This window comes from Tenrec ecaudatus, unplaced genomic scaffold (assembly GCF_050624435.1).
Source record: "Tenrec ecaudatus isolate mTenEca1 unplaced genomic scaffold, mTenEca1.hap1 Scaffold_256, whole genome shotgun sequence".
Taxonomy (NCBI): domain Eukaryota; kingdom Metazoa; phylum Chordata; class Mammalia; order Afrosoricida; family Tenrecidae; genus Tenrec; species Tenrec ecaudatus.
Window position 1 is genome coordinate 33,837 of NW_027458738.1, and position 12,320 is coordinate 46,156.

General features: G+C 39.2%; 1 long non-coding RNA gene across 4 annotated transcripts in view; it reads left to right on the top strand.

Annotated features, from left to right (window-relative positions):
• LOC142436397 (uncharacterized) overlaps positions 1-12,320 on the top strand; it is a 222,012-nt gene that overhangs the window by 28,061 nt on the left and 181,631 nt on the right. The window lies entirely within an intron of this gene.

Sequence of the window (12,320 nt, forward strand, 5' to 3'; positions counted from 1 at the left end):
TCCAATCTCCCCCAGATGGGCCCTGGGTCCCCACTCTGCACTCCCCCTCATTCACAATGCTATGATTTTTTTTTCAGCACAACGTGCTTTCTCAACTTTTGTTAGGCCATGATTAATCTTTAATCTGCAAACTTAATTAAAGATGAAGAGAGCCCTCTGGTATAGTGGCTACATGTTTGGCTGCTAACCACAAAGCTATCAGTTTGAAACTCCTAGCTGCTCTTCTGGAGAAAGACGAGGGCAACAGCCTGGGAAACCCAAGGAGGCAATTCTACCCCATTGTATAAGGTCATTATAAATTAAAAATGGCTCTGTGACATTGAGTTTGGTTTTGAGAGTAGTTGTTTCAGTAATAACACACAAGGACATGTGTCTAGAGATTATTCCTGCCACTCTTAGTAGTGCCCTAAATATTAGCTAGCAGTCATCAGTAGTGTTTAATACATGTTTGATGAATGTATAATTTAAAAATTAATAACTATAGTTTTATTGTCTTGTTTCATCGCTTATAAATTTGTGTCATATTAGAGAAACTGGAAATTCAGTGAATTAGACACTGACAATAAAATGGCTCATAAAGAAGCACATTTTGAGAACATTCAAAATCTGCCTTTCAGTTTTATTTTATTTTTTATCTAAATCCTGGTTTCAGGAATTGTAACAGCATTGCAAATATAGCCTTAATATTTTTGCAAACTGGATTATAATAATCTCACTGAATCTGCTTTAAATCTCCTTATTGGGTTTTTACCAACATGTATTTTATTAAAGGGTCTTCTTTGTTTTCTGATGGGTCTCCAGTCTTTGGTTTAAAGTTTGCCAGATGAAACATGTGGTGATCATCTCTTTACGTATTGCAAAAGTGAAAAGTCAGAGGATGTGCTTGAAAACACAAAACTCTGAGCCAGATCAGAGGAACAGCCACTGGTTTTAGGTTGATAGGTGACTGCTTAACTTTGTAGAAATGCTGCCCTTTCAGGAATGAAATTGAGAATAGATGGCTTAGACACATTTTGTACAAAACACTGCCAGGTCGAAATCTTTCCCAGTTTCCTCAGTTTGCAATCATTGCAGCAGACACTTCACCGCAGTTAAGTAGGATTGTCCAAAGACAACTCTGGAATTACTGCATCCTTCTGACACTTCTTAGTGCTTTGCAAATGCAAATTTTATGGAAAACATTTAATTCTGGAGTTCTCTCTTCAATCCCTGCCCTTTCCTAGATGGCCAAAGCCTAAACATTATTCTTTCTTAGTTGTGTTTTCTTCTAGAATCATGAGTAGTATTAATAATAATAGAGCACTAATTCAAATGTGTTTTTTTTTACCCAGTAGGCAGGAAGTGAAAGATAATTCTCTAGCTACTTGTATTGTACTCATTTGGGAGAAATATTCCTATATGATTATGCTCTTAGCTATCTTCTGTTAAGACAACAGAATGTGTGTGAAAAAGAATTAGCATTATATATTAATGAAATCCCAAAAGTGATAAAATTGTTTATTGCAAAGTAAGATTCATTGTTGGCTATATGCTTCCAGTCTTCTGCCATGGACCAAAAGTGATTAAAATTAATTTGTATCGTAGCTATCTGCTCAGCCCTGTGGCCAGTGCAGGTTGTTGGGTGCTATCAGTGGTGATTCATAGGGAGGGAGCACACACAGGAACTTCATGGCCACCCTCAAAGGCTCACAACATTTCTCACATCGTTGAGCCTGGTGATTCTAATGATCTATTTGTCATAACTGTAAATGCCTATCTTCGGATATTCAAAAGAGCCACCATGAAATCCTTTCCTTTTAAATCATTTTTCTGTATGCAATTGCTTAAGAATTCATATTCCGAAGGCTTCTAAATTAGCCTGGGTGTGTGCAACACGTTATGACAGAGAAATGTTAAAAATAGCCTGAGACACATTTTCAGGATGTTCTACTGTAAAGAGCTGTGAGCCGTTAGCTGCCTTTCTATGATAACCCAGAAAGAGCCTCGAGACTAGAATTTTCACACTGACCTGTCCCTGCAGGCATAAGCTGGCTGGTTCAAGTGCAGACAGTTAACAAGTGCCTTTCAGCTTTATTTAGAAATTTGTTGAGTGTGTTCTCCTTGAAATGAGGCTATCGCTATCGAGGGGACCACCCGACCTTCTGGCCTCCACTTTGACCTTTGTTTCTTGCCTGTCTTTTAAAAAGACTTTCTGCTTTCCTCTTGAGTGATGGTCTTGAGGTTCAACCACAGCTCACCAGGTCTGCTGTCAGTACTTGCCTTTTGTGTTGTGGAAAAAAGTACCTGCTGTGAACAAGTTGTTAGTTTTGTAAAATCCTATCATGAAATCTCCAGCTCATTTACCAACTACTGTTCTTCCACCAGTCTCCAACATTTGCATTCCAATCAACACTAATTATCAATGCATCCTGATCGCATGCGATCAATTTCCAAATGAAGTTTGTGGTAGAATTCTTCAATTTCTTCATCACTAGCTTTTGTGGTTGGTCCATACATTTGAATAATTGCTTATTGATTGGATTTCCTTGAAGCTGGATAGATATAATCCTGTAATTAACAGCATTGTACTTCATGATGGATGTAGTGAGATCCTTTCTGACAATGAATACCACACCATTCCTCTTGATTGTGTTTTTCCTGGTGTAGAAAATGAAATGACCTTCTGATTTTAAATTGCCAATACCAGTCCATTTCCATTTACTAATGCTTAGAGCATTGTTGTACATGCATTCCAGTTCATTTTTGAGCACTTCCACTTTTCTTACATTTATGCTTCACATATTCCAAGTTCCAATCATAGAAGACTGTTGCAGCTGTTTCGCTTTACCTTGAGTCCTGCGCCATGAGCAAATGAAGACAGCAAATGCTCCGCTCTTGCCGGCTTTCCTCCATTCACTTCCACGTAGTGGACTCCCATCCAAGAAAGCAGCTCCTCTGCAGTCACATTTTGAGGGCCCTCCCACCTGAGGGGTCCATCCACATGCAGTTTATCTGACAGTGTTCTGCTTCCTTTGTTCAGGCTTTCAACATGTGAGCCTGCTTTGAAGCTCTGTCCAAGGTTTTAAGCAGCTTCTTCCTCAAGAGTGGGAGTCTAGTCCCTCCTTAGTTGTGCTTGGGGTGGCCCTGCTGGCATTTGAAACACCAAAGACATAGCTTCCAGCATCACAACAACACATAAGAGCCCACAGCATGACAAACTGGCAGACAAGTGGTGCATTTGAATTGAATTTGCATTTGAACTGGGGTGCTGGAGAAGGACAAACTGCTCTGTATTGAAATCAGTAAGACCAGAGTGCTCCTTAGAGGCAAGGATGACAAGACTTCCTCTTACATGCTTTGGACATGTAGTCACAAGACTAAAGTGGAAGGGTGGCAAAAAAGAGGAAGGGGTTCAGCCAAGTGGATTGGTTGACACCATGGCTTCATCAATGGGCTCAGGCGCAGGAACCATCGGGAGGGTGGTGCTGAACCATGCAGTGTTTTGTTCCGCTGTGCACAGGCTCACTATGTGTCACAGTGGACTGATGGCACAGAACAATACCGTCGACAACGACAGACAACAACCCCACCTTGCTTGCTGAAAGCGAGGAGAACTTGAAGCACCTGCTGATGAAGATCAAGGATGGCAGACTTCAGTATGGATTTCAATTCATTAAAAAAAACAAAAACCCAAAGTCTTAAAACTGCACTAATACATAATATCATGATAAATGGAGAAAAGATTGAAGTTATGAAGGATTTCATATTGCCCTTTTCCTTGCTTTGATCATGGAAGCCACAATCAAGATCTAAGGATATGTATTATATTAGGTCAATCTGCTGCACAAGACCTCTTTAGAGTGTTGCAAAGCAAGGGTATTATTTAGAGGCCCAAAGCATTGTCTCTTCAATCACCTCCTATGCAGTGACGTTCGACATTGAATAAGGAAGACCAAAGAAAAGTGATGCACTTGAGCCATGGTGTGGGAGAGTATTGACAGTACCAGGGACTGAAAGGACAAACACATCTGTCTTGAAGTGAGTACAGTCAGAGTTCTCCTTACAGAAGATGACGAGGCCTTGCCTCACATCCTTTGCACAGACCATCTGAGAGACCAGTCCCTGGAGAAGCACGTCATGCCTGGGACAGTGATGGGCAGTAAAAGAGGAAGGCCTCAAGGGCAGGCTGCCACAGTGCGTGCCTCAGGGAGCTCATAGGCACTCTGGTACGCACGGTGCAGGCTGGGCAATGTTACATTCTTTTGTACCCAGGGTCACAGGGCCAGAGCTGCCCCAAGGCAACTAGCCAATGCCACCCTACTAAGTAGTTCTAAACAGTCCAACTATTTCAAGTACTCTGTGGCTTTTGAGGATGGTAAGCTCTTTTGGAGACCCATACATCATTGCTTCTCATTCTTCCTAATGCGGGGACCCTTTAATACACTTCCTCATGTTGTGGTGACCCCCTAACCTTAAAATTATTTTTGTTGTGACTTCATAACTATAATTTTGCTACTGTTTTAAATCAGGCGACCCCTGTGAAAGGGTCATTTGACCTCCAAAGGGGTTGCATCTCAGGTTGAGAACTGCTCTTGTAGGTAGTGTGGCTTCAAAGCCAGCAGATTTGTAGACTCTGCTGCCAAATGTTGACATCAGCAGTTATAAGGGTGAAATATCTTAATGTTACGTCTAAATGTGTGAGAATGGTGACATCATTTAACATCATTCTGTGAGACTGATCCACTTTCTTTGAAAAGTACCCACTTGTGTTTGTCTCCTTGGGTTTCCTAGAGACTCAGAGTGTAGTCGTTCATGATATCTAATCCATATACTCTAGCGTTCTCCTTAATGTTTTAATTCAGTGTGAACTCACAGCATATAGGTTGACCATTTTCTTAACATATCCTTGAAAGAAATGCAGACTAATCCTGTCTTCCAGTTTGACCGCAGAAATGGCAAGTACATGGTGATCAGAGCAGGAATTAATCCACTTGTAGTCTATGCTTACTTCGCATTCTCTGTGGAAAATCCATCTCTCTGATCTCTTTTTGTTCTATACCATTATATTGCATCTTTATTTAAAAGCACTGTTATGAGAATTTTCAATGTTATTATTCCTTAGTTTGGGAATTCCATAATCTTATCAATGGTCAATAGATATTTGGCAGATTGGAAAATAAATATAACTAATCATTTACTTGTGCAAGAGTATCCAAGAACTCTGCTGTTTGCCAGCCACAGTACTGAATATTAAAAAAACAATATGGTCTGTAATCCCCTAGTTATTTATTCAGCCAAAGTAGAATGAGGTAGTTGTAAAAATGTGGCTCTTAGATAAAATCTGTTTTCACTACTTCCTGGGAGAAGTTCTGCCTCTGTGTAATTCCTAGCATTCACCTGAACACCACTGCGGTCATGTCTGAACACGACTGGTTATTGCCCCAAAGAGAATGGTCATTGCAATTGGGTGCAAATTGTTTGGAATTATATAGGTTGTTTGTGATTATAAATTCTCAAATCCACTTTTGTTTCTTCATTTTACTTTAATTTTGACAGTCACTCTGTTGATCCTCACTATTTTCTAGAAGTTCACTGCTGTCTAGCTTTCCTTTTCTTTGTACAAGGAGCACTTACCTCAGTCTACTGAATGCCTTTTACTTTCCTGATTGATAAGAGCCTTGGCTATAAAGCGAGGAAGAATTGGAATTATCACTCCATGAATTGGTTTTAGGGATAAAAACAAGCCACAGCATATTGGTCTAGTCAACACCCTTCATTGGTCTCAGCACATGTTCCATGGCTGTGGTTGTTAGTATGCACGCCTGCCCAGCCTGTACTGACAGCCACTTCACAATCACTAGACATCATATTTATTTCCTGTCTATCATCTCACAATTCACCACATTCATCGATTTCTTTCACACAAGCATCCAGACACTGCGTGAAAAGTGTTGTGTTGCTAATTTGAAGGTCAGTGGGTAACACCCACCAGCCCTCCTCTGGATCCCTATAGAGCAAGGGTTCTCAAACTGGGCCGTGACCTACTTTGGGTTTGGACGATCCTTTCACAGGGGCACCCAATTCATAACAGTAGCAAAATGACAGTGATGAAGTAGCAATGAAAATGTTATGGTTGGGGGCCACCACCACACGGGGACCTGTGTGACAGGGTCTCGGCGTCAGGAAGGTGGAGAAGCGCTGCTCTTGGACCTCTTTTTCGTGATGGTTGATTTAAGAGAACAGCAGGCGGGTGTGAAATTCTGTTTCCTGCTTTGTAAAAATGCCACAGAAACTGTTGTGACGTTGAACACAGCTTCCAACGGCAGCGCTATGGGAAAAACTCAAGTGTCTGAGTGGGTTTCTCATTTCAAAGAAGGTGGAGTATTGAATGATGACAAACCCCATTCTGGATGTCTTTTAACATCCCAAATGGATGCAAATGTCGACTCCTAGTACCTTTGGAGTTCCTTCCACCAGGTCAGACTGCTAATCAAACTTTCTACTTAGAGATTCTGAAAAGGTGGCATAAAACGTAACCATAAAAGGTGACCAAAAACGGCTTTATTTGTGGCAGATGGGGGACTGGTTTTTCCACCACAACAATGCACCTGCTCATACAGTCATCTCAGTGTGCTGGTTTTGGGCAAAAACAACATGCCTCTCTTGCCCCATGCACCTAACTCACCTGACCTCACTCCCTGTGACTACTTTTTGTTTCTGAGAATTTAGAGGGACATGAAAGGACAGTGATTTGATGACATAGAAGAGGTGAGGGAACAAAAATGAGGGAAGTGCTATCAACTATCCAAACAGATGAGTTGGAAAATGTTTCCAAGAATGGAATCACAGATTTGAAAAATGTATTACGTATAATGTAGAACACTTTGAAGGTGATAAGTTTGTGTTGTGAAAAAAAAATTAAATACATAGCTTTGAAAAAAAATCACTTTGAAGGATACACAAAAAATCTCCTTTCAATTCTATTGCAATGAATTAGAAAGGCATATTTAAAATAAGGAATATATGGATATAGAAATCAATACAGGAGTTATTAAAAGTAATTATGCATTACTTTATATTGTCTTGTAATATATCTCTAGCTCAAAATGGAGATTCATAGAGCCCCTTATGATAATCATTTTCCTTAACAAACAAATATCCAATAACAACAACAAAAGGATCTACTCATAATTTTCTTCCAGAATTTATCAAATCTACTTTTGGTCTCTTATTTATCCAAGGTAGCAGTGCTATCTTGTTTAAGAGGTTCAAAGATAATTGGAACATGATCGATAATTAACAGCTTATGATAGTTTTTGCTTGCAGTGAAACTATAGAAGGTTACGTTTTTCAGTTTGAAGAGGTGATGTTTTGAAGTGAGAGGAAAGGAAAACAAGGGGAGGGATCAATTCAAACTAAGCCAAACTTTGGCTTGGGTGGTAAATCTTCACATCTTGGGAGATGATTTTAAATACATCATGTACGCTGTTAATTGCATTCGATTTGGACTACCCTGTGTGGAATGCTTGAAATATTCTCATAGGGAATGGAGTGTCAGTGAAAAGGCTCTCACTGTTCTGGTGGTAAGGAAACATCAGATTAGGAAAATCGGACTGAGTGGAATTTTGCCAAAGCCTATTGGATATTGTTTAAAGATAAAAGTGCAGGCCGACTCAGGAGTTACGAAATAGCACCGTGCCCTCCAGAATCAAACCACATTTGATTAGCAGATTGGATTCTTCCTTTCTAGACTGAGACTGATCTGGAATGGAGTTGATTCAGGCATCTGAGTGAAGGGAGGCAGCGAGCCGTGGCTGCTCAGGTGCTTCACCCCATTAGAGTTTAGGATTAACGGAAGTTCGGCATCAAATTTCCATGTCACTTAGGTTGGAGTCTGGGCTGCCCAAAAGGGGGAAAATAGATTTCAGTAAGGTAGAACATATGTTAGGACTGCAGTCTTGATCGGGCAACTGCAGGCCAGGCTAATGGTCCCCGAGGAGAACCACGCTTGAGCGTCAGAAGGTGTTCCGTTTGCTCGCTGAACACACTCGCCATTAGCGGGACGTTCTTGGGAAGACTGTCAGAAATGCCAAGCAGAAAGAAAGAACAGGCGAAGATTAGTTGACTCTGCATTCCAAGTCACCAATGTATTGGAAGTTAATTGCAGACGCCTAGGGCAGATCATGAATTTTATCCATGGTCTATGGAAGAAGCTGCTCCTTCTCCTCTTTCAGTGGGTAGTGAATGCTATTACAGGCATGTGGTCACTGAGCAGAGCAACTCGCGAGCTGCATTCCCAGCCCACTCTGCTTTTACTTTCTTAAGGTGCCTGATTCCATTTTTTAAATGTTCCTGGCTTCTGTTGGATCTTGATATTAATAGATTATTATTTCTTATAAGGGTGACGAGCGGAGAAATACACATAAAAATTTGAGCTTCATTAGACCCAGGCACCTGTGGTTTTCAATAAATTATATATGTAGTGTAAATATTAGGGAGTTGGTAGGTAGGTAAGTGTGTACATATGTGGGTAGGTTTGGTAGGGAAGTAGCTGGATAGATAGATAGATGGATGATAGGTGGAATGTAGAATGATAAAAGTAGATATATAACAGAGTCATGGTATTTGAATGTAGAATGATAAAAGTAGATATATAACAGAGTCATGGTACTTAGTTCATGCCATGATGAAATTACCATATTTAGTCTCAGGAAGATTAGTTTTGACATACTGTTGTCATATGAGCACAGATAGAGAAATTTAAAATTTGAGCACAAAAGCTGATGTTTAGTACATAAATTTAAGTTGTTTTCCTAATGGAGGAAAATGTCACTGAAGATAAGTATTGAAAACATGTGAATTCTATAAATTCTGTATTAAATAATTATCACATCCAACAATATGAAGTTACAAATGTTTGAAGCAGAAATATTAAGAAATTTTCCAACTTCAACTATATGCCAAAGGTAAAGTAAAAATGTGTCCTTTATTAATCATTATGAAACTATAAAAAGCATATAAGCTAATAAAGTATTTTATATTCATGTAATTAGTCTGTATTTACTATTACCTTGTGATATATATGTATTATTCAGTTTACCAATGTAAATAGTGAGTTTGAAATAAATTGTGTATTCTCACAAATAAGTAATATGAGAGCTTCTTTACAAACAGGCAAAATGAAAATAGTGGGAAGCATTAGAAGTTCTCCAAATGGTTTTAGTGTGTTGACCTTTTTAATTTTAGTGTTTGATGCTTGTTACTAAGAATAATTTACAAATACTGAATTCTGTAATACAAAGTTCGTTAGCAGTATATTGCAACTATATGGTAGTTTTAGCCTGTACAACTGGAAATACATGCAGGTTGAAAATACATATAGGATAGGATGAAATTTTGCTTCAAAATGTTCTTTCAACAGTGTTACATTTCATATGTTCACCAAATATTTAATAAACACTATGTGCCAGAAATTAGTATAGACACAAGAGTAAATAGCAAAGAATAAAACAGCCAGTAAAACAACCAAAGTTCCTGCCCTCATAACTGCTCTTGTGTTTTAATTTTTAGTTTTGAGAAATTATATTCGTGAAGAGCACAAGCTCCATAATTAAATAGGAGTATTAATTCTCAGCTCCAGTAACATGTGACTGTGAGCAAGTTATTGAATTCTTTGATCCTAAATTCCTCTGTCTATAATATATCGCTAATACAGTATCTATGCCATAAGTTTGTTTAATTCAAAACATTCACTACATCCCAGCCACTATAAGTGCTCAATCTATTTTTTTTTAGTAAAGCATATTAAGGAATATATGTATGACCAAACTACATCCTCAGTCAAGCATGGCATGCTGGGGAGGTACACCATAACACTGAGCTCAGGTTTGGAGGCCAGGTAAATAGTTAGTTCATATTATACCATTATACTTTAGTTTACTTCAGTGTAAATTTCTTAGGGTGTATTTCTTTGTAATGTATACCCATGTTTTATCATTTGAGTCCATTTTTTGCTATTTTATTGGGTTCTTGAAGAAAATTTACAAAAGAAGCTTGGTTACATTCTGAGACTTTCCACACAAATTGAGCAATGGCATTGTTTGGTCACATTCTATTTAATATGGTACCCATGTTGTCGTTAGTTGTCCTCTGGTTCTCCAATCTAGTTTCCATGTTCATGAAGTTTTCACCCGTGCTTTGGGTGTGGTGTTTCTCTTCTGCACTCACACAAGTTATTCTTCCCCCACGAACTGGAGTCCACTTACCCTAAGATTCCTATCTAATTTTCCATGCTGCACTTGTCAGTTTGATCTCATATATGTCTCAAAAGAACACATTATTGAAAGCATAAATTATTTACTAGTCAAGGTAAACTATTGTTTAGATTTTTGTTTATTTTTCCCCAAACCATTTTATTAGTAACTAATCCAGACATTATACCATTCCATAGTTTAGTCACATCAAGCAGTATTATGCAATTGCTACCACCATCAGTTTCAAAACACTTTTGTCCTTCATGAACCTCTTGATATTTGCTTCCCCTTTACCCCAACTTCCCCACTGTTTACCCCAGGGACCCTTATTCTAATTTTGTTTCTACAGGTTCATCAATCCTGGTTTCATATACTGAAAAACATATTACAAAGGTTCCTTAAGGCTACCCATGATAACAGAATACTTCAGAGATAAACTTCAATATGCAAACAAATAAACAGAAAATATTGAAACCAGATCAAGTGATAAGGTTTTAATCATTCAAGTGAGGTTTGTCAGTTTAATCTGCTATGTCACCTCTCCAGTACTCTCTCTTTGTATCCAGTTTATTATGGTTAGAGGGAATTCACTGGAGGCTTAGTTATAGATCTCAAAAATATGTTGTCATCTGTCGCCTTCTGCAAACCTGAATCTCACAATGTAAGTTCTGATATCATTCCCTCCTTTTGCTTTGGATTATATAATTTACAGTCCTTAGGGCACGGGTGTTGGTGTGCTTCGTCCTTGTGGATTTAGTTGACATCTCACTTAGATGGCTGCTTGTTTGGAAACAAGCCTTTAAGACCCCAGATGCCATTCTAGCTGATAGCCAGGCACTATCAAATTTCTTCACCACACTTTGGTATAGCACCATATCTTCTTTGCTTTCTTCTTTAGGACAAGTATCTTACAGGGTCATGTCATGAGAACTAATTGATCTTAGATTAGAGCTAGGATTAAGGGGGAGCTCCATATCCATTCTTGGATCTATTTATGGATCATGTAGACTTTCTTCCAGGAATGACTGCTAACAAGTCACTCCAAAAGTTCGTTGGGATGTATTGTCTCCATTCCAACCAGCTAGAAGGACATCAGACACGAAGAAACATCTGGTAGTTGTTAATACAGCAGCTTAAAAGAGACTCACATGAGAACAAGCATGTGGGGTTTTTATGCTGTTGTTGTTTTAAGATCATTTTATTGGAAGCTCTCACAGCTCTTATAACAATCCGTACATGAATTGTATCAAGCATATTTGTACGTATGTTGCCATCATCATTTTCTAAACATTTAGTTTCTATTACAACCCTTGGTATCAGCTCCTCTTTTTTCCCTCCTTCCCCCTCTTCCCCTCTCATGACCCTTGATAAATTATAAATAATTATTATTTTTATATCTTACACCAATGGTTTCTGCTGTTTATTCCCCTGGGGGTGAGGGTTTATGTATCAATCATTGTGACTGGTCCCCCCTACCTCCCACCTCTCCTCATGTTCTCCCTACCACCCTGGTATCGCTACTCTCATTTCTGTCTCTGATGGTTTCATCTGACCTGGATCCAGTGTGTCATGAGGTCTTATCTGTACCTGTGTTCATGCTGTGATCTGGCCCACAGTGAAAGGCAGGACTGGGGTCATGATAGTTGGGGATAAGTAAGCCTCAAGGAACCAGAAGAATATTGTGTGTTTCACCAGTGCTCTCCTACCCCCTTGTTGACTCCTCCCTTTCTTGGGACCCTATTGTGAGGATTTGTCCTATTGTCTACAGATAGGTTTTGGGTCTCTGCTCTGACCCCCTTTGTTCTCAACATATTTTTTGTTGCTTATTTTGGGTCTTTTGATACTTGTTACCTGATCCTATTGACACCTCGTGATCACACAGGCTGGTGTGCTTTTTCCATGTGGATTGGTTACTTCTCTGCTAGATGGCTGCTTGTTTAACTTCAAGCCTTTAAGACCACAGATGCTGTATCTTTTGATAGCTGATCACCGTCAGCTTTTTTTCACCATATTTGCTTATGCACCCATTTTGACTTCAGCATTACACCAGGAGGGTGAGCCTCACAGAATTCCAGGTTGTTAGAACAA